The sequence below is a fragment of the Meriones unguiculatus genome, chromosome 20, assembly GCF_030254825.1.
Source record: "Meriones unguiculatus strain TT.TT164.6M chromosome 20, Bangor_MerUng_6.1, whole genome shotgun sequence".
NCBI lineage: Eukaryota > Metazoa > Chordata > Mammalia > Rodentia > Muridae > Meriones > Meriones unguiculatus.
Genome location: NC_083367.1, coordinates 64,358,653 through 64,379,520, shown reverse-complemented (window position 1 = coordinate 64,379,520; position 20,868 = coordinate 64,358,653). Strand labels below are relative to the sequence as shown.

Genomic DNA, 20,868 nt, shown 5'->3' with positions numbered 1-20,868 from the left:
GCTGCATATCAATTCTGCCCTTGGAGGGCTTGCCTGGGAGCGGCCTGAGGACAGCAGCGCATGTCCTGTTGAGATGAGGCTCCAGGTCTCGCAGAAAAAAAAAAAAAAATGCCTGCCTTCTCCCTTTTTGTGAAGACGGTTTTGTTGCCTTAGTATTAAAAAAAAATGCAAATGATTGAAAAAACCAATTAATCTTTAGAAGGTCACAGTTGTCTTGCGGTATTCACTAGACATGCTGGGCACGCTGGGGTGGGGGCGGGGTGTGGTCGGTGCAGCACTAGTGTCAGAGGTACTGACTGATCCTGGTCACCACAGGAGCATGGGTCTCCTGGCTTGAGCCACAGCGCAGCCTTGTCGACATAAACAGATCGCTTTCAAACTGCGTTCCACATGCCAAGAAACTCCTAAGGAAGGTTGGCATGAGGGAGACGACTTCAAGGTGGATGTGTTTCTGAGGAAATTTTTATCCTGTCAGAGCGGGAGTGCTCGGCGGACAGGGAAGGCGGCCACTTGGGCCTCCTTCAGTCAGGCTTAGGGGTGTGGGGGCTCTAGGCCCTGGCTAGGGTGGAACTTGGTGGTGCTGCAGTTTGTGATCACAGGTATCTGAGTCTTTACTGGTCTAGGTGTGGTGGCATATGCTTATCATTCAGGACTTGAGAGGCTGAGGGCAGGGAATCTTAAGTTCAAGGCTAGCCCGGGCTACATAGTGAGGTTAGCCTGGGGTACTTAACAAAACCCTGTACCAAAAAAAGTATCTCCCCCTTTCCCCTTTGGTATGTCCTCACGCTAGTCACAGCTTACCTGGCTCCTGCTTCCTTTGCTCTTTTCCCTGATAATATCATAAATTTCAGTGTCACATGATACATTTTGCCTGACTTAAGCCAATCACTGTCATCCCATGGTTGATCCAGGACCAGGCATATGACCCACTTGTGACCAACAGGACTCAGAGGATATCTGTGAGTGGGAATTCTGAGAAAGTGTTATTTTACCCTTCAGAGAGGGAGACCAAGTAACTTAGGGGAACATCCCTCTGCATTGTCCCATCTTTCTGCTGCAGACGCACCTGTGAGACAGCTTGACCCTGAAGCATAGCAGCACTCTATGACCAATATAAGGTGACAGGTGTGGGATGGAGACTGTGAGTGATGAGGGTGGGAAAGCGGGGATCCGAAAAGCCGGCACTGTGCCAGTCACCCAACACCTGTGCCCACCTAGACTACAACCTCCAGGTTCCTGGTCAATGACCTGCTCACCCTCCTTCATTCATATTGTGACCGTGGCTAAAAGGATTAAAAGAAACCTTAACAGTCCTGTTACCTAGAGCCTCTATCACAGGATGCCTTCATCAAGGCCTTGCCACCTTCCTCATGAACTGCCAAACTGTGCTTGAACACTAGAGAGAAATGGAAGCGCCCCGTCTTCCTGGCTACCGGGATGCCCAGGAGTAAATTCACAAATATGGGCAACCACCAACGCCATTTGTTTGGGGGTTGTAAACTCAGAAATAAACCCTGTGTCTCTCAGCTATCTCCTAACTGTCTCCCCAGCCTCATCAGCCCTGAGAAGCCTCTAATTCACTTCCTGTCCCTTTAGATTCAAATTCACACAAATTGAATCATATAGTATGTGGGTTTTTTTTCACTTAGCATACATTTATCTATATCTATCTGTCTATCATCCCTGTGGCAAATATATCCCCATTTTTAAATGTTAAAAAGATCTGCTGTGGAGACATACAGTTGGCTTTTCTTATTTTTGTTAAGTTTTATAATGTCATCTTGCACATGAAAAAACAATTATTTTTCTGTACACTCCTAGCAACAACATTTTTATCAGCTTATATGCTTTCCTCATATCTGACAATAAACAAATCCTTCCTTGAAAGAGGAAGGATTTAGTGGGCCTACAGTTTTAAGGGACACAGTCCATCATGGTGAGGACGTCATGGCAGCATGGATGCTGCTGAACTAGAAGCAGAGAAAGGGTAGAAAACAGGGCACCCCAACGACCCACTTCCCCCAGTCAGGCCCCACCGCCTAAAGGTTCTAACTCCTCCAAACACTGCATCACCAGCCAAGGACCAAACATTCAAACACCTGAACCTGTGGGGGCATTTCACATTCACACCATAACAATCAATCAACACAGCACCTTGCTTTTTGTTTCAGGTGCATCTTTCTTTAAAGATAATATTTAATATGTGTTGTTGATTTGTTGACACTGAACTCACGATCAGTAGCCTTGTAGCTCATGCCTGGATGACCGAGAAGTCTAAAGGAACTAGTTAATTCTTACTATGGGTGCACTTGTATGGACCAAAGTCACCCGAGCAAAGTGACTACTTGTCCTGGCTTGCCCAGGCCTAACAGGTCACCCAGTAGGTAGGACTGCCAGCTCTAAACCCAGCCAGGGCAAGCCAACTGTGATGCCAGTTTGCCCTCCTTTCTTTCTAGCTCTCCTATGCAGGGTTCTACTTCATCCACACAATGAAGAGGACCCCTATTTTGCAGGCAGACTCTGATGATTTGAGTGCTCATTTTAGGTCTTTCTAAGTCTTCTCAGGTGGGCATTCCTGCTTTAGGGACCTTCTTCAGACCTTGCAGAGTGGCAAAAGCCACTAGCTCGTGACCATTTTCCTTTCTTCTGTGTTCCAGCCTCTTTTGCAGGGAGGTGTGAGTGTAAGAGATCTAGAACATGAGTTGAAAGTGTTTGGCTGCTTTGGGATGCTTCCTGCCCTGTGCTGGAGGGGGCTGGAGGAGCCCCTGAAGGGTGAACAAGCAGAGCCCCTCTAGGCAAGTCTGGCTGTTATATCACCCAACATTGCCTTGGCTTGGCTCATGGGCTGTCAAACCCCTCACTGGCTAGCTCCTGTTTCTGCACTTCCTTTCTGGCCTCTTTAACATTGCTATTCTACACCTGATGTCTCCTTCCTCAGAACCCTTGCTCTTATGAAAGATGGGCCATTACCTCACACCTACTAGAGTGTCCTGCTTACTGTTGTCACTCTAGCAGCCACTCTCCTTATTGATGTGTTGTCTTGGCCCATTGATCCCTGTTTGTCCTCAAATGACTCTGGACATTTCTGAGGAAAGTCAGGATCTACCAGGGAGACCCATGGAAACTTCTGGCCTCCTTGTCCCTCACTTCCATGTCGTATTGTCCAGGCAGAGAACTCCTCGATCCTTGTCATTACCTGTCACAGTGCCACCTTTAGAAACATATGCAGCCCTCTTTCTGTGCCCTAACCCCATTTTTCCCCCGGTATTCTGACTCCCTATGGTTTCTGGAACCAAAAAGACTACAGCCCACACTGCCTCAGGCTTTCTGAGTCCTTTCCCTGATCGGGATCCAGGCTCTGTCAATGTGTCATGCCCTGTCCCTCCTCCACCAGCCTCCAAACCCTGGCTAGGTCCAGCTCTTCACCTATGCTGTGCCTAGCCCCTGTACTAGTGTTATTAGAACAAGAGTCTTATATGATACAGCATAGTTTATACCTTCAGCCTTGTCGAGCATGGGCAAGACCTTGGGATGAATTTTACCTTAGAAAGAAAGAAAGAGAGAAAGGGGAGAGGGAGGAGGGAGACAGAAATGAAGGCAGGAAGGAGGGAAGGAAGGAAGGCACATCTCCAAATGTAGCCACAGTCGGTAGTACTGGAAGTAGGACTTTACTGTGGGAACTGGGAGGGGCAGGGCTCAGCTTCCAGGCCCCAGCACCCTACTTCTCACCCTAGCATTCTCTTATTGTCTTTTCTTGGCTGGTTTTTGAAGCATTTATTCATAGTTTTTTTTTTTGTTTTGTTATTTTGTGTGTGTGTGTGTGTGTGTGTGTGTGTGTGTGTGTGTGTGGTGAGAAAGTATTTTCAAACGGCATCTAGGCAGCCCTGAAACTCACTACATAGACCAGGCTGGCCTCAGGCTAGTGCCCTTCCTCCTACCTCAGCCTCCTGATTGCTGAGACAATAGCCTGGGTCACTCACTACTCCTGAGACAGTTGGCTTTTTTGCGTTTATGCAGTTAGCATGTACCTCTCTGACTTCCCCATAACTTCTGTGAGACTGGGGAGCTCTTTCTCCCATTAGCTCATCTGTCTCGCCAGACCTGACCCCTCTGTGGGATGAGTGAGTAGGTTCAGTGCTCCCCAGTCCCTCTGAATGCCCCATTTTCTCCCCTTGGAAGGTTGGCCTGGCTGCACAGGGCAGAGCCTAAGAACCTGAACCTTTGCCCAGGGCAGGGAGCATGGTCTTCATTTTCCTCATTGCAGCCTTATCCTCTGTCAGATCTCTGGCTCCTTCCAGAAAAAGAGAGATGAAAATACCCCTCCTGTTGGCGACTCTAATCCACACTTCCCTGTGTGATGGTTAATTGATGATTATTTATTTTCCGTGATAATCTCATTAATTTTTCTGAAAAGTTATCTTTTGTGTTTATCAGCCAAAATGCCAAGAGCAGGTAAACACCATTAGAGAAAGCTGCTCAGGCCTGAGCCAGCTGCTGCCTAATTGGACTGAGATGAAGATTTGGGTTGGAAACCTAGGTTTCTATGGCATCATGATTTTTCTGGGAAGAATGTATTCCTTCCATGGCCAGAGGAATAAGAGGTTAGGTGTGGCTTTTGAATGGCTAGGGTTAATCCAGTGCTCTGAAAAACAACGGCATCATTACCACCATCACTAACACTAACATTACCATCACCATCATCATCATCACAATCACCATCACCACCACCACTATGATTATCATTGCCACCATCATCATCATCACCCTCACCAATGTTATCACCATCATCACTACTGTTAACATTGTTAGCATCACCACCACCATCATATCACCACCATTAAGAGTATCATCATCACTACCACCATCATCACACTGCCACCACTGGCATTATTATCATTACTGTCACCATCACTCCCACCATCACTATCATCATCATCACCTCCATCGTCGCCATCACTACCACCACCATCACCATAACACCACCATCACTGGCATCATTATCACTCCTGTCACCGTCACCAACACCAACACCAACACCATCATCACTGCCGTTCCCAAGTATATCACATTTTCTCTCCTCCCGACACTGAGTGGTGTCTCACTTATCCTTAGCTTGCTTTGAGCTCACTATAGATGAGGATGACCATAAACTTCCTTGCATGTTCCTTGCATGTATTACATAGATGCACCATCATTCCTGGCTTTATATGGTACCGGGGATCAAACCCAGGACTCAGTGCATGCTAGGCAAGTACTCTAGCAGCTGAGCTGTAAGCCCAACCCCTGTATCTGGCTTTTTATTGTGTTTTAGCCACAGGACCCTCCAGAAATAACACACCAAGTCCAAACACTTCTTTCATCAAAGACGTAAATAAACTCATGTGACAGTGAAGGTCTTATCCCCTCTTGGCACCTATACTTTCATACCTTGCACTGGCTGGTCGTGAACTCATGGCTGAGAGTGGCTTTTTCCCACCTGGGCTAGGGTGGGGTCTCAGCTGCTCCTGGCTAGATGCAGGGCCAGCTGGAATGACCCTCCTCCAGGAGCCTTGCTGCAGAGTCCTCACTGCAGGGTTGGCATTTGCTCCAGGGGAGACACTTCTCATGTTGATTCTCAAAGCCCAAAATAATTCAGTGGAAGAAAGTGCTTCTGAGGTGAACTCATGGGCCAACTGGCCAAAAGCGGTCATGTGGATATACTTAGAGCTAGGGACCACGCCCCTCCAGCGTCTTGAAGTCAGCCTTCAGAATGATCGAAACAATCATACCCTGACTATGCCTTCCTACAGCACCATTAAAGGGGAGCAATCCCCCTTCCCTTCTCCTGCCCCTGGGGTATTTCTTGTTTTGAAAAACATGGCTGCAGCCACAGGAAGCTGTCAGTCTGGTGGCACCACGTTCCTCCCTGTTTCATCAGTCACCAACTCTCTTTTACTTAGACGAGTCAGGTATGTGGAGCAGTGCAGGACAGCCAGTCCTACACAGAACCATCCTCATCCAGGTGAGTATGCCCTGGACAAGTTTGATGGTGGAAGCAATATTGACTGGATAACAGAAAATTAAACATTTTTTTTTTTTTTGCCTTGACACAGAAGAATCTTTGAGCCATGCAAGTGCTGTTTTACACTGGAAACAGCTGTCATTACAGAGATGGTTGCTGTGAGAAAGATGATATTTCCTGGAAAGTATCTCAAGGTCCTGGATATCTGCTCCAGCACTTGGACATGGGAGCCAAATCGGAGCCTTCTCCCTGCCTCTTCCACTCCCTGTCCACTCTCTGGAAGGAAGCCCCACTGTTTTTGGAGGTCATTTTACAAATTGCCTGAAGATCTTTAGTGACCAGTTCCCATCACAATTCTTCCTGGCCCAAGACCTCTCCCCATGTCCCTGCCCCTAGGAGGTGCTCTCGAGGCCAGGAGCTAATGTGAGAGGTGAGTTCCAGCATCAGGACCAATGCCACATCTGCTCAAGCTTTGAACACTTGTGATTCCCAGATGGATACCAAGAGCAACTCAGGTCTGACCCTGCTGGGGTGACCACTTCTCCCCTGAAAAGACAACTAACTTCCATGCAGCTTCTAAGTCTGAGCTCTTCTGCACTACTCATTTCACAGGTGGACAACGGATGCTGGTGACAGCTGGATCCCCATGCAGGCACCAAAAGGCAACAGGAAAAATATCATGGGCTTGACATTAGACATCTAGGGTGTACTAGTCAGTGTTCTCTAAAAGAGCAGAACCAACAGAATGAGCATGTTACACCGTTTGGGCTGGGTAGTCCAACAGTAGCTGTCTGTATACTGGAAAGCCTGAGGACCCAGTGGCTGTCTAGTCCACAAGTATGAGGGTTTCAACAGTCCCACTCTGATGCTGAAGACCTGCAAGATTCCTCCAGAGATGCTGGTCTTTATTCCTCATTAGAAGGCTAAAGAAGTTGGGTTCTAATGGCAGCAAAAACAAAATGGCAACAGCAACAACTAACAGACTCATTCACCATCAAGAAGTGAGAGTGGGTAAGCATACAGTATTCTTTCCCTTGACTCTATATGTGGGCTGCTCCCAAAAGATGCCACCCACTCCCACAGTTGGTCCTCCTAGAAATGCCCTCACAGAGCTGCCCAGAGGTGTGACTGTCTCTCTGTATCACTCTTTCTCTCCCTCTATCTCTCTTTATTGCATGAGTTTAGGTTTGTGCACATGGGTGCATTGCCTTTGGAGGCCAGAAGAGGGCGTTGGATCCTCTGGATCTGGAGCTGGAACTCACAACTGGTGGTTGTGAGACCCCTGAAATGGATGCTGGGAACCAAACCTAAGTCTTTCTCTGCAAGAGCAGTTTGTAATCTAAATGACATCTCTCCAGCCCACAGAGGTGTGTCTCCTAGTTGGTTCTAGATTCAATTAAGTTGACAATTGAGATTAATTATCACATGAGGTCATATTAGGAGGTGTTCAGCTGAACATGACTTGTAATACCCAACAGTGGCTTCTACCATGGGATGGTTAATGTTTATTCAACAAGAAGCTCTGGAGGTAAGGTCCTAAGGACAGTCAGTGTGTTACTCTGGACCTGGGTATACCCCAGACTTCCATTTTGCATCTTCAGCCTCTTGGCCTTGTCTCTGTTCTTAGGCAGCCTTACTTTATTTACTGACTGTGCACACATGTTTACAGGCGTGAAGGAGATGTGGACTTAAGGGGGGGGATATTTGTCCTGAAGCTCTCCCCCATCTCCCACCCCCACTTTATCAGAGAGAAATAATTTTCTCATAAGCCCCTCCTTCCAGTTTTCTCTTGCATCTTCTGGCCAGAATGGGTCACATGATCTTCCATGTGAAGTACTAGCAGGAGGAAACAGCTAAAACAGATGATAATTCATTCCCTTGGGCCAGCCAGATTGCCAAGATGAGATGGTGCTAGGCAGGAAAGGCATGCTGAAAGTTAGTAAGTAGCTGGCAGGACCACAAGGCTTTTAATTTCATCATAATTGAATTATTTGTATTGAGCCAACTGTTTGGCTTCTCTAAGTTCCATAGTCAGTATCTGAAAAAGTAGAATGAACATACCTCCTGTAGCTCTCCCCCTCCTTGGGAAACAAAGTCATGTGATACATGGGAAGCATCCTGTGTTGCTGGTGTTTTTAATTGTGTAGTCTTCACAAGATGAGGCCTCCCAGCATGGAGGTGGAGGGATCATGAGCCCCTCTCTCTAGCTGAGAAGCCACTGACAGTTGACTGACATCTGGGTCAGGGAGGGACATTTTTCTTTAGGGCTGTGCTTCCTGGTAGGTTGGACACACTCCAATGGGGGGTTACCCACACAGTACAGACTGAATTCGGGGGATTGTTTTTTAAAAAGAGAGAAAACAGGACATGGAATTGTGAGGAACAAGAGGTGAGGGTAGATATGAAAGAAGAAGGGGAAGCTCAGGGGTCACTATGATCAAAAGATGTTGTATGCATGTATGATATCCTCAAACAATAAAATTACTATTTTAAACATTAAAATAGACTAGAGCAAGAGCAGGAAAAAATGAAGTAGTATAAAATGTAAACCACTCCCCCAAATTTGTAGATTCTTCCCTCTGCTCTATGAACAGAATACAGCTAGGCTGGCTGCAGATCTCAGGGACATGAAGAGAGATGGGAGGGCTCATACGTGGGGTGAGGATGCATGCGGAGGGCAGTGGTTTCCATCATGTGTCTTCCTCACTTTCTCACCACCTTATTTTGAGTCAGGGTCTCTCACTGACCCTGGAGCTTAGCACCAGCCAGCCTGGCCAGCCAGCAAGTCCTAGGAATCCTCTTGCCTTGGCCTTCCTAAAGTGGGGTTCAGGCACCTACTGTGAACTCTATCATTTACGTGGGTGCTGGGGATATGAACACAGTCCTCAGTTTTACCCGAGTCCTTCCCAATCCAAGTATGCTGGGCTATACTGTGATGTACCACGTCCCTCCAAAACAGCAGCAATTGCCCTTCGTCCATTACTGTGGATGATAGTGGCAAGGGCAGCCCTGCAGAGCCGTCCATTCCCAGGCTCAATAATCCCTCTCTCCATGACAAGACACGCATGAACACTGCCAAAGTCAACACACTTGGCTGCAGCGTTCACGTCACGACACCTGGTGCTCTGACGGTCTCTGTGCTGTTTTGTACATATTGGTTTTGGACAGTGACTGCTGCATTTTTGTCTTCTGATTTCTTATGGGGCAGATTTAGCATCTGGCAACATGGCCTCTGACTGCAAGGGGTCTCCAGACACGCATTAGAGTTGGCCGCGTGCTGGAGCTGGCATTGGGAGAGGAGAGAAGGGCATCAGCTTGGGCAGGCACAGCTTCCGCAGACAGGTTGCTGTTCCACACTCCTGCTGGCCTGTCCAACAGCGTCCAGAGCTTGCAAACATCTTCAGAGAGCGAGCTCTGGGATCTGTTGTTCTCTCTACAGTGATCCATCAGCTCTAGCTCTACAGTAGATTCCAAGCCTTCGTCCAGCGGGGACAGCCACCGCCCGCATGGCAGGTCTTAATCAGTGGCCAAGTATATCTCAGAAGCTGAGGTTACCTCAGATCTCTCTGCTGCTGCCTATGCCCTTCATGGGGCCTGCAGGTACATGAGTGGCGAATTCCAGGTCCATACAATCTGCCCCTACCTCTCTCTCCAGCCCCTGTCCTCCCTCGGGCTCAACTTCACAGGTGCCTGATGATGTAAGAAAGCCTGTTTCCAGCCTCCACTCTGCTGCTGCCCCTCTCGGTTTTTGACCTAGGAGAGACTGGAGCCGCTCTGGGATCAGGATGAGAGCCAATGTCTTGTCAGTGCTCTGTCTCTTTCCAAGAGGGCCTGTGATGGGGTTCAAGTTTAAGGATAAATGACTGTGTCCCCCACTAAAGAGGCTGGACACTGGCCCCAAACAACCCTCACCTGAACATGACACAAGGCAGAAAAGGAATTGCTGTGTCAGGTGGTCCACATGGTCATGGAGTGTGCTGGGGAAACATATCAAGGCCAGCCCTTCAGGATCAGAGCCAACGCTCATACAGGATGCCAGGTTTTCAACCCTCCTGCAGCCACAGCTGCACCTGTAAGTCAGTGTATAATGAGGACAGGCCAAAGGCATGTGTAGCTGAGAGAGAGAGAGTGAGGAGAGAGAGAGAGAGAGAGAGAGAGAGAGAGAGAGAGAGAGAAGAGTAAGATTTACTACTGCCTGGTACACAGAGGGAGGGTATGTGTGGAAGTTATTTCTGAATCACTACCCTGCCCTTCCCTCATGAAGAACACTGGGGTTTAATTGAGGAAGAAGCCATCCCTGAGCATGCTCTGTTTAAGATCAAGCCAGGGTGTCTCACACCCATGACTATATCCTCAGCAAAAACTGGACACAGTGGGGTGTGGTGATGCTCCTTTAATCCCAGCATTCAGGAGGCAGAAGCAGGAGGATCCCTGTGTACATAGCATCCCTGTGCTCATAGCAATTTCCAGGCCACCGAGCTGCAAGAGTGAGGCTCTGTCTTAAAGGGAAAGAGAGCGAGAAAGAGACAGAGACAGACAGAGAGACAGAATAAGAGAGTGAGAGACAGAGGGAGACAAGAAATTTGGAGGGATGGGTGGTGAAGAGGATGGATCTGGGAGGAGTTAGAGAAAGGCAGGAGAGTGAATGTAATAAAAATACGTTATATACATACAAGAAATTCTCAAGGAATTAGTAGGTTTTCTTTTTTTAATTTCACATTTGAGATATACTTACTTAGTTCAAGGTTATGGAGCACAGGTTTGAAAGGGTTAATGGAAGCGGGGAATACTTTTGGGCATGCTCAGATACATTGCATTGATGGTAACAGGAACAGCTCTGAGCATGCTCAGCTTTCATTATAACATATTAGTTGAAGGGGAAGAAAAGATATTTTAAAGTTGTATTAACATAGGCATTTGTTTGGCTGTACAGGTACTTGCTTTGGTGGGCAACATCTCCATCAAGATGCCACACAGGAAAGGGTACGAGTTGCTACACAATATCTACCCAGGAAGGAGACCTGGCACTTCCCATTCTGCCGTCCAAATCACTGTCATCAGCAGCTCCCAGATAGGACTGTTTCCACCCTTGCCAGCAAAAGGAAGCCCTGGACACATTGGCTCCTGCCCAGCAGCACCTGAGCGGATGCTTGCGTGGTGGTGCCTGGTGGATGGCATCTGAACCCAACCTGCAGGGAATGCATGGACTCTGATGAGAAGTCAAGACTCATAATGCAGGGAGTCAAAGTCCCCCGAGATGACAAGTCTCCAGGCAGTGAAGTCTGCGCATGGGGTTCCACGGGGCACAGGTCCTGGTTAGCAGGCTTTTGTAGCTCCTGATGGCCTGTGCTTTGAGCCTTGATAAAGCATTAATGGTGTCATTTCTCCAGCAGGCTATTAGGCCAATGGCTGATTGCTGCCCATGGGAAATAATAGTAATAAAAACGATTATTGTCATCATTTGCCTCATGCCAAGATGAACCAAGCACAATAAATCCTTAATGTTTAAATATACCCGCAGTAACCCTGCGAAGCGGGTTTATCCCTGATGGGTAAGAGCTCTGGTCTCAGGAAGGCCACGTCAATTCTACAGTCAGGAGGAAGAAGAGGAGGATGAGCGGAGGAAGAGAGGGAGAGCCAGGATGGTGCCGGCAGCCTGACTCCAGAACCCACAGCCTCTCTAGCCTATCACAGCATTACTTTGTTATGTATTCATTCGTGTAACCTACGGCAGTCTCCCGGAGACAAAATAAACATCACACATTACCGATGAGGCCCATGTGACAAGACTAGGTTTACAGGAAAGTGATTATCCTCTGAAGGGTCAAGCTGTTCACTGTGTGCCCTGAAGAGAAGCCTCTTCTGTGATCCTGGCCCCTTACCCTGTGCACAAAGGAACTCTTCAAGTCTGAAACCGTTGAAGACAGAGAAGCCCTGTGAGGTCTGATGAGGGCAAACCTCCACCAGCAGTTATGCCAAGGCTCTGTGAACACCGCTCAGGTGCCCAGGGCTGGCATGCTGGCTCTGAAGGGAGCTCTGCGCTGTTTGAGAATGTTCTAGCTCAGCTCCAATCACAGGTGATTTGCTCTTGGGCGGAGGCTCAGGGCAGGAAGGTGCTGCTGCTGTGTTCATTGGTCTGGTCACTCAGCTTCCTGCTATGCATCTAAGCAAACAAACAGGAAACATTCAAAGCAGATCTGAGAGAGACTAAGGAGGGTGAGCAGAATAGGACCCAGAGGAGGAGATAAATTCAGAATGCAGAGATGTAAGCTGGGGGCTGCTGAGGGACTCTGACGGTGCCACACAAGGGTGTATCCACACAAGAGTGGGGACCCCTGGCCTCCCTCCCCATCCCCAGCCTGGCTATAGTGCCTTTCCAGGCCAAAAGTCTTGTTTTCTGTCCTAGGCACCTGGCTCCTGCCCTCATTTCTCTTGCCCTTCCCCTGGTTTATTTTTAGCCGCCTCCTTTCTGAAGCTTCGGACAGCAGAGGCCCTGCTCCCGCCCTCCCTCCGTACCTTCCTCCCAAACACAGGCTCAAGTCCGCCCTTCCTGGCTAGCTAGCTTTGCTCCTCTGGCCGCCAGGCTGCTGTGCAGAGACCCGGGTGCTTGGAAGCAGCCAGAGTCAGAGAGTTTCTCCTTCAGAGCTCAGGGACCGCTCCGACCTCCCTAATTACCCCTGGCTCATTTCTAATCAGCTTTTCCATTATCTTGCACCCGAGCCCTCCCAGAATCACGTTAATTGCCTATAACTACAGTTGGCTGGTTCATTTTTTTTTTTTTAAACAGAAGATCTAAATGGTTTAGCTCTATTTTTATTTTGAGACTTTCAGAGTTTTGTAAATTTCAGAGATGTTAAAGACAGAGTGTCTGGATACATACTCACCCAAGTCCATATGTCCACAAGCTGGGTGCCAGCAGAACAGACCTTTTGGGGGGAAAGTGGGAACGGAAGGGGAAATGATCTGAGGGTCTGATATGGATGCAGCAGGGATGCCATCCCTCCTGCTACCAACATTGTCACCACCATCAGTCCCAACCATCACCAGCACCTTTGCATCATTAGCAACATCAGCACCTCGCCACCAACGCCTCCATCAGCATCACTGCCAGTCCCATCACTAACATCGCCCTCACCACCAGTGCCGTCACCATCACCACCCACACCATCCTGAACAATATCATCACCATCAATAAAGCCATCCCCAGTGCCACCGTGATCAGCCATACCATCCTCACATCTAACAATACCATCACCATAGGCAACACTGTCACCACCAACACCAGGAACGCCATAAATATCACCATCCCATCTCCACCCAAACCACCCCAACCAACACCGCCAGCATCCAGCACCACAGCACCATCCTCTTTCTGCGCCGCTGCCATCACCAACAGCAAATTAGTTGCTTGTGTAGCTGCTGTGACTCATATGGAACACAGACAGCTTAAAGGAAGAAAGGTTAGCTTTGGCTCACAGTTTTGGAGTGGCCAGTAGTGGCTGCTCAGCCTATTGGTCATAGGGACATGTGGCAGGCTGCTCACTTCCTGGTGGAGCTATTACTGTGGGGCAGACAGGAAGTGGAGAGAGGAAGACAAGACAGGGCCAGGAAGAAAATATTCTCAAGCACCTGCCCCTAGTAATCCACTTCCTCCAGCTAAGACCCACCCATAAATTTTCTAGAACTCACCCCCTTCCCCCCCGTCTAGCTGGGAACCTGGACTTTAACACATGAGTGTACGTGGAATATTGGCTAGTACCATCCCTGTGCCATCACTGCCACCATGCCACCATACAGAGACCACCACTACTGACACCTTCATGATCCATCAGTTCCAGCCCGTCTCTATCACTGCCCTCGTTGTCATCGTCACCACTATCCACTATCAGCATTATCACCAACACCATGCTCACCAACAGCATCACCAACTCACCAACAGTGTTCTCACCGCTGCCTTCGCCTCCACCATTCTTGTTATGTTTCTTTCTTCAGCCACTCTTTTTTTTAAAAATGTTGCTTTAATATGAAATAGTGGTAATCAGCCTTGCTTTGATCAGAGACAAAATATCCTTAGGAATAAGAGCCACATGCTAAGAGAAGGGTTCTCAAAGTAAGCTCAGGGTTAGAAGATACACATTTATGCGTGCGTGCGTGTAAGATAGAGAATGAAGAAGTGTGACAGGAAATTCCCACAAACCTGCTGTCACAAGGCCGCTCTGGTATGTGTCTATTGCCAAAGAAGCACGTGTTCCCTCAGCTCGTGGTAAGGAGTGCACGGCAAAGCCCAGTGTATGCCAGAGGCAAGTGGCTCTCAAACTTCGCCATGCAAAAGTCTTAGTGGGGGGCTCCTGGAGACAGATCACTGGGCTCTGATTCAGTGGGCATAGAAAAACCCATACATTAATTTTGCAGAGAAATACACACATACAGAGAGAGAGAGAGAGAGAAGAAAAGGAAAGGAAAAGGAAAGGAAAGAAAAGAAAAGAAAGAAAAGAAAAGGGAAGGAAAGAAAAGAAAGGAAAAGAAAAGCTGGTTGCCTTCTGTCCTTATCCAAAGAACTTGCCTGAGTAATGGACTAATGTCCTTGCTAGAGGAAACTTCAAGATAACATAATGTTGAATCTGTGACATGGTTACTACTGAGAACTCTTACGAAGGACTATATTGAAAAAGAGAAAGTTGGGCAAAGAGAAAAAAAATTCAAATTGTGCATTTTGGAGAGAAAAAGGACATAGAGAGGCAAGCTTTATGTTGCAGCCAAGGAATGTGCAGAGACAGAGAAAGGATGGAACTGTTAACAGTACTAGCACCATTTTGGAGAAACCTGCTTGCGTTGGAACAATAAGAAAGGTGTCCAGAGAACAAGAACCCAACCTGCCAAACCTCCAACCTATAAAATGGAGCTTAAGGGGTTTTCTGCTTCTAGGAAACAACAGGAAAAAAAAAATAAAAAAATAAACTGCTTCTAATGTTACTCAAAATGGGCTAGGAGCCAAACTAGCCAAACTTTGACAGTGTCGTTCACATGGTTAAAGGCACAAAGGATCCTGGAGTAAAGGGATCATGGATTCTTCCTCTGCGGTTTCAGGAGCTGCTGAGGCCAGCCAGTGTCTGGCGTGAAGGTCCTGTGAAAGGGCAACAGGCCCTGAGGGCCATCGAATGAAGCTACAAAAGTAAAGCCTGAGTTCTAGTGGAGACCTCCAAGATGCCGCAGATGTAGGAGTGGAGCCCCTGGATCCCTTCAAATTAAAGTCCTAGACACTGGAAATAGAGCTACAACATTTGGTGTTTGCCCTTCTGGGTTCTGGTCTTGCTTTGCTATTTCCCTATTCTTCACTTTTAGAACGAAAATGCAGAGTCATGACATTATGTCTCAGAACTATGTAATTTGCTTTTTGACATTTGTAGGGGGTTATAATTGAGTGATTTCTTGAGTCTCAGAAGGCACTGTGGACTTGGATTTTGAAACAGCATTGAGATTGTAAAAGACTATGAAGGCTTTTAAAGTTAAGCTAAAAACACTTTATATTATGGGTTGTTTGAACACTGGGTCCCCAATTGGTGGCGCTGTTTGGGGAAGTGCTGCAAGAAGTTACATCACTGGGGGGCAGGGCTTTGAGAGTTCTATTTCCAGTGCTCTTTCTGCTTCATGTTTGTGGTTGTAGATTTGGCTTCTCAGCTTCCTGCCCCTGCTGTCACACCTGTCCCATGATGACGTTACTCATTCCCACTGTGGTGGATTCTTAACCCTGTGGAATTATAAGCCTAGAATAGGCTTCTTTTCTATAAGCTGCTTTGGGTCATGGTATTTAGTTGAAGCCCGTGCAAGAAGAACAACAAACAGCGTTAGAACTCATGGAACTCACTGGCAGCCCACCAGTTAGCACGATCGTGATAAGCGTGCCTCAGAGAGACAGAGCCCTAAGGACTACATGTCCTGAAGACTTCATGCTGTTATGGAGCGTCTCTCTGCTTGTTGCTTTTGTGGTTACCACATCCCTCATAATGTGAGCTGTATGAGAGCTCTCAGGGTCTGGAGCAGATTAACGATTCAATCATCATCCTTGGAAAGAATTTAGAGATGTAGACTGTTATCAATGACCACCACCCTTAGGAAGAATTGGGAGAAGAAGATGGTTGGTAAAGTTAAGATGTCTTTGTTAGTGCTCTGATGTAGAAATCTTAGGGAACAATCTGGAGCTCCGAAAGACACACTCTTAGTAGTTGAGCTAGGGATTTTTTGAGGTCAGGGGACAAGAACAATGGCAGCCAGCCTGGCACTGGCTAGCATGACTCTCTTGCTAAAGCTAGGCTGGTGATCAAGGTGATGATTAATTTCTTGTACCTATTTTTGCCCTCAGCTTCCTGATATGATTTAATTTTAAAAAAAAAAAATGTCAACGAGTAGATGTGCACCCTGAGGTCTTAAAGTAGAAATGACTGATTGTTTTCTATATAAAAGTTTAGATTTGTGATTCTTTTAAGATTTTTATAAGATTACTTTTTAAGATAAATACTAAAATAATTGATTCTTTGTAACCACAAATTGCAGCCTGCCAGTAAAGAGAAACTAGCTGAGAAAATTGCCTTGCTTCCTTACACTTTGTTAATCTATAACAAGTTGCTTAGTTACAAATGTCTGTGGGTTCTTGAGAATAATTTGTTTTTCATCCATCATACTTTAGGCACTTGATCATGTGAGGGTTTGGGGGACACTTTGCTGTTGTTGTTTGTTTTGTTTTGTTTTTGTCTATGTATACTCATTGTAATTGTTCACTTACAGAAAAATGGGATGAAACCACATTGGGATTTTTGTAATGCTTGAAAGATTTTGCTGCGATATGTAAGTTGTGGGAGAAAAAAATAAGCTTGTTGGAGCTTTTCACCATCCAGCCAATGTGTTAATATGTATGTATGTATGGAAAATGGTTGGAGGTTTGCTCTATCAACCAAATGTGTGTGTGTGTGTGTGTGTGTGTGTGTGTGAAGTTGTTGGAGCTTGTCAAAGCTTGCTTTATCTACCAAGTGTGTGTGTGTGTGTGTGTGTGTGTGTGAGAGAGAGAGAGAGAGAGAGAGGGAGAGAGAGAGTCTTGCCCCCTTCCCCCCGCACCAGCCCCAGTGAATCAAGAGTTTCTCATTGGCTCCAGGGAGTACTTTTCCAGCCCCAGTGAGTTAAACTTTATTCTCTCAGAGAAAAGTCTGCTGAATCTCCACCCTGCCTCAGTTTACCCTGACCTGTTGAAGCCTGTCTTCAACAGTATTCCATCCCAGCAACAGAAAGGTAATGAGGTCTCTCTAGTCCAGGCTGGCTCCAAACTCAATTTTCTGAAATGGTGGCATTACAGGCATGTACCACATTTATAAACCTTTTTTTGACTACTTGCATATTCCCTCCACCCTCTGACACACAATGTCATGTAGACAAGGCTGAGGCTGGCCTTGAATTCCTGCCTCTACTTCCTGAGAATTGCCATGATAGGCGTGTGTCATGCCTAGTTTTGTGTTGTGGCTAGAGACTGAGCCCAGGGCCTCCTGTGGTCGATATGCATTCTAATTAAGCCATACCTGCTGCCCCTTTGAACAGTTCTGGAAACATACTTGCCCTGAGCCAAACACACACATATGCTTTGTGTGTGTGTGTGTGTGTGAGAGAGAGGCGAGTAATCAGGACCCACCGAGGCTCTCAGATTGTGCAGTAGAAAGCCCTGCAGGGTAGAATTCGAGCACCTCAGATGCCAGAAGCATTATAGTCTGAAGACATCTTGCCCTCATGGAGGGTTGTAAGTGTTTCAAATCAGCACCAGATCTGAGACATAGTTCATCCTGGCCTCAGAGAGACTCCTAGTTATGCTGCTTTCCTTCCTCAGAACCTGCTCTGCTGGTCCAGTAGCTTCAGAAAAGAAATACCTGGAGTCAGAGCCCAGGTGCCTTCAAGGGGGTGAGCTACTCTCTTCCCAGGGTGTTGAGAGTTCAAGATAATGTGTGTGAAAACACCTCAGGCAGAAGGCAGATGTTATTATTTGTAATTTACTGATGAAGAAACGGAGGCACTGAGGCCATACCTGAACCCTAGTCTGGACTCCTAACCTGGGAAAGAAGGTGGTTGCAAAAGAAAACACCCAAGGCTCCTTTGGGCTCTGTAAGCACCTTCAAAGGTAAGGTTTGTTGACGGTGGTGCTACATAGCTCGCCTGGGAAGAAAAGGCTTGTGAGATGAGAGACCTCTCCAGCACCGTAGGAACCGGCCTGAGTCCATGCACAACGCGCAGAATGAAACAGGGACCCCAGTGACCATCATCCTGACATGCACACATGCCTGGCGGACTTGCCTTGCACACTTTCCTGTCTTCCTCACCAGCTCGTCATGTCCTGGGCCAAGGGACAAGGCCTAAGGGTTCTTGGTCAAGACCATTGTCTCTTGGCAGTCCTGTATTAGATTAAGGCTCAGGGTCTCTTAGGCCCCAAGGGAGTGTCCAGGAATACCTGGAATAATATTTCTCAGTCTGAGACTGCCAACATTTGGAATAGCCAATTCTCTTTTGGGAGGCTTGGGGGTGGGTTCTGTTTTACCCACCAGATATCAGCAGTGTTTTTCCCATCATGACAACTAACATGTCTCCAGCCGGGCATCACCAAATGTTCTCTGGGGGAGGCAGTCACCCTCCTGCCCTCCACCCCTCACTGAGAATCACTGATCGCAAAGCTCATTTTTCCTTGCCAGCACGTGGAAAGAAGGCATGGCATTCTTCTATGTGTCAGATTTATTTACATGTTTTTTGGATTTAAATTCACATGAGAAAACACCACCCTGAAGTAGTTCAGCTTCAGATGGACCAGGCAGGGATAGGAATGGGATTTTCTCCTTTAGGAAAAAAAAAAAAAAAAAGGCCACAGAAAAGCCCTGGGAACTTCAGCCAGGGCCAAGCCCTCACCTTAGATGATTCAGGCAGACAGCTGCCCAAGGAGCTCCCGTACACGCACAGGGCAGTCCCTGGCCAGAAAGCCTGCTTCCTTCTGTTATGGACGTAAATATGCTTTAGTTTTGATCCCAGATGTAGGATATGGGACTGATTCAGATTGTCCACAGCAGCAGACTATTTGCCTCACGTGGGCTCTGAGAGGGTCCTTTGCTAGCTGCAGATAGGTTAAGTCTGAGGACTCTGAGAGGGAATAAAGGCCAGAACCCAGACGGTGTGTGTGTGGGGGTGTCTGAAAAAGAAGGCTGCTGGTGTTCATCCCTGCTGCTCCTGGTTGCTGTTGATACAGTGGATAAGAAGAAGTGGGAGATGTCCTGAAACCCTAACCAGCAGGAAGTAGCTAAAGAGAACTCTGCCCCCTCTCCCCACTTTCTCTCCTACCTGATATCGGGGTATTGGAAGGGATTGGGGTGGAGGAGAGAGGAAGAGAGAGACAATAAAATAGTTAAAAAGTAGTGCTAACATCCTTCCTTCCAGGGTGGACAGCGCTTTAAAAAAATTATTACGCTTTGCTCTCCACTGCTCTGGCGGTGAGGGTATAAGCCTGAGTTATAGCTTGTAAATAAAAAAAGATCTTCATATGTTTTGCAATGAAAAAAATTATTTATTTTTTTGTGTATGTATTTGTATGCATGTTTGTGCATGTGTACTCATGTGCCATGTCTCAAGTGACGTCAGAGGGCACCTCGCAGGAGTCCGTTCTCCCCTTTCACTGTGTGGATTCCAGGGATGGAACTGAGGGCCAGGATTGGAGGTAATAAGCCATCCCATAAGAGATAATTTTGGGACTCCCAAGGGTCCCTTCGGTGCCCTTTGAGAGAAAAGCAAAGTGCAGTGGCCAGAGAAGAGGAGACTCCTACATTGGAAAGAGCACATGTCATCCTGCACGCACACACGCGTGCCAGAGGGAGACTGTGGGGTAGGGTATAGCCAAATGTCAGCATTCTTACCCATGGAGTAAAGATCGGGTTTCAGCTGACTCTTCCGTTTGTTTGCTTGTCTTTACCCCGCACCCCCAGCCCCTATTTTCTGTCTTGACCGTGAAGTTGCTTGTAACAGGGTAGGAGAAAGACTGTCATTCCCAGAGATACTGAGGTAAAGTGGTACTCTGCTGGCAAAGGCCCCTTCCTACGGATTGGAGGCATCTCCTCAGAGGCAGGGTGATGCGCCTGGAATCTTGTGGTGCTTTCCAGCCTGAGGTGTCCCCCGAGGGGCTTGTCCTGGGTCGTGGGTCCGGTCACTTACCGACACCCACGCTGGGAGTGGCCTGTGCGGGCATCTGGGGTGTGGTCAAGAGCTGCTCAGCGGTGTGACCTCCGGGCCCCTCGGCAGAGCAGCGTTGACCGTGTCGTGGGTGTTTCTAGAACGCTTTCTAGGACTCAGTTTCCCGGGTTCGTGGAAAGCGTCCTCTGTCGGTCTTCACGCGTCGCTGTCCGGACCGGAAGCCCCACGCGCTGCGCGGCAGCAGCCGCCGGCGGCCCGCAGCTCTGCCGCCCTCTGCTGGCCGAACGCCGGAACGACACCTGGCGTCTGCAGCTGTATCAGGAGTCCGAGCTCCAAAACGCAGGGAGAAACCCGGGCCCAGCGCACGAGCGGACGCTGTCCTCGCGACAGCCTGTCTCAGGTCCCAGTAGGTCTGTGAGTGCCCTAATGAACGAGCCCAGCCGGTGTGCCAAGTGCCCCGCGGTGGTGTGTTGGGGAGGGGGGGAGAGAGACAGGGATTCGATACCCTTACGGGGGCTGCTTCGCTCAAGTGCTACCAACCTTGAGGCTTAAAGGTCGTATTATTTTTGGAAATGAAATCTTTCCTAATTCTAATGGACGCGAATCCAAAGTCAAGGTGTTCACGGCTCAGTCTGTAGGTTCCAGGGAGGATCACTGTCAGAGCCCTC

General features: G+C 47.8%; 1 long non-coding RNA gene across 2 annotated transcripts; it reads right to left on the bottom strand.

Annotated features, from left to right (window-relative positions):
* Positions 1–11,120: 11,120 nt before the first annotated feature.
* Positions 11,121–20,451, bottom strand: LOC132649491 (uncharacterized). Of its 2 annotated transcripts, XR_009587945.1 has the most exons (4): positions 20,222–20,451; positions 12,886–12,927; positions 11,884–12,164; positions 11,121–11,417 (listed from the first exon to the last, which is right to left on the bottom strand). It is a non-coding gene; the product is annotated as an uncharacterized LOC132649491 (long non-coding RNA). The 2 variants fall into 2 exon arrangements; XR_009587944.1 differs by having other exon boundaries at positions 11,121–12,164.
* Between the last annotated feature and the right edge of the window lie 417 nt (positions 20,452–20,868).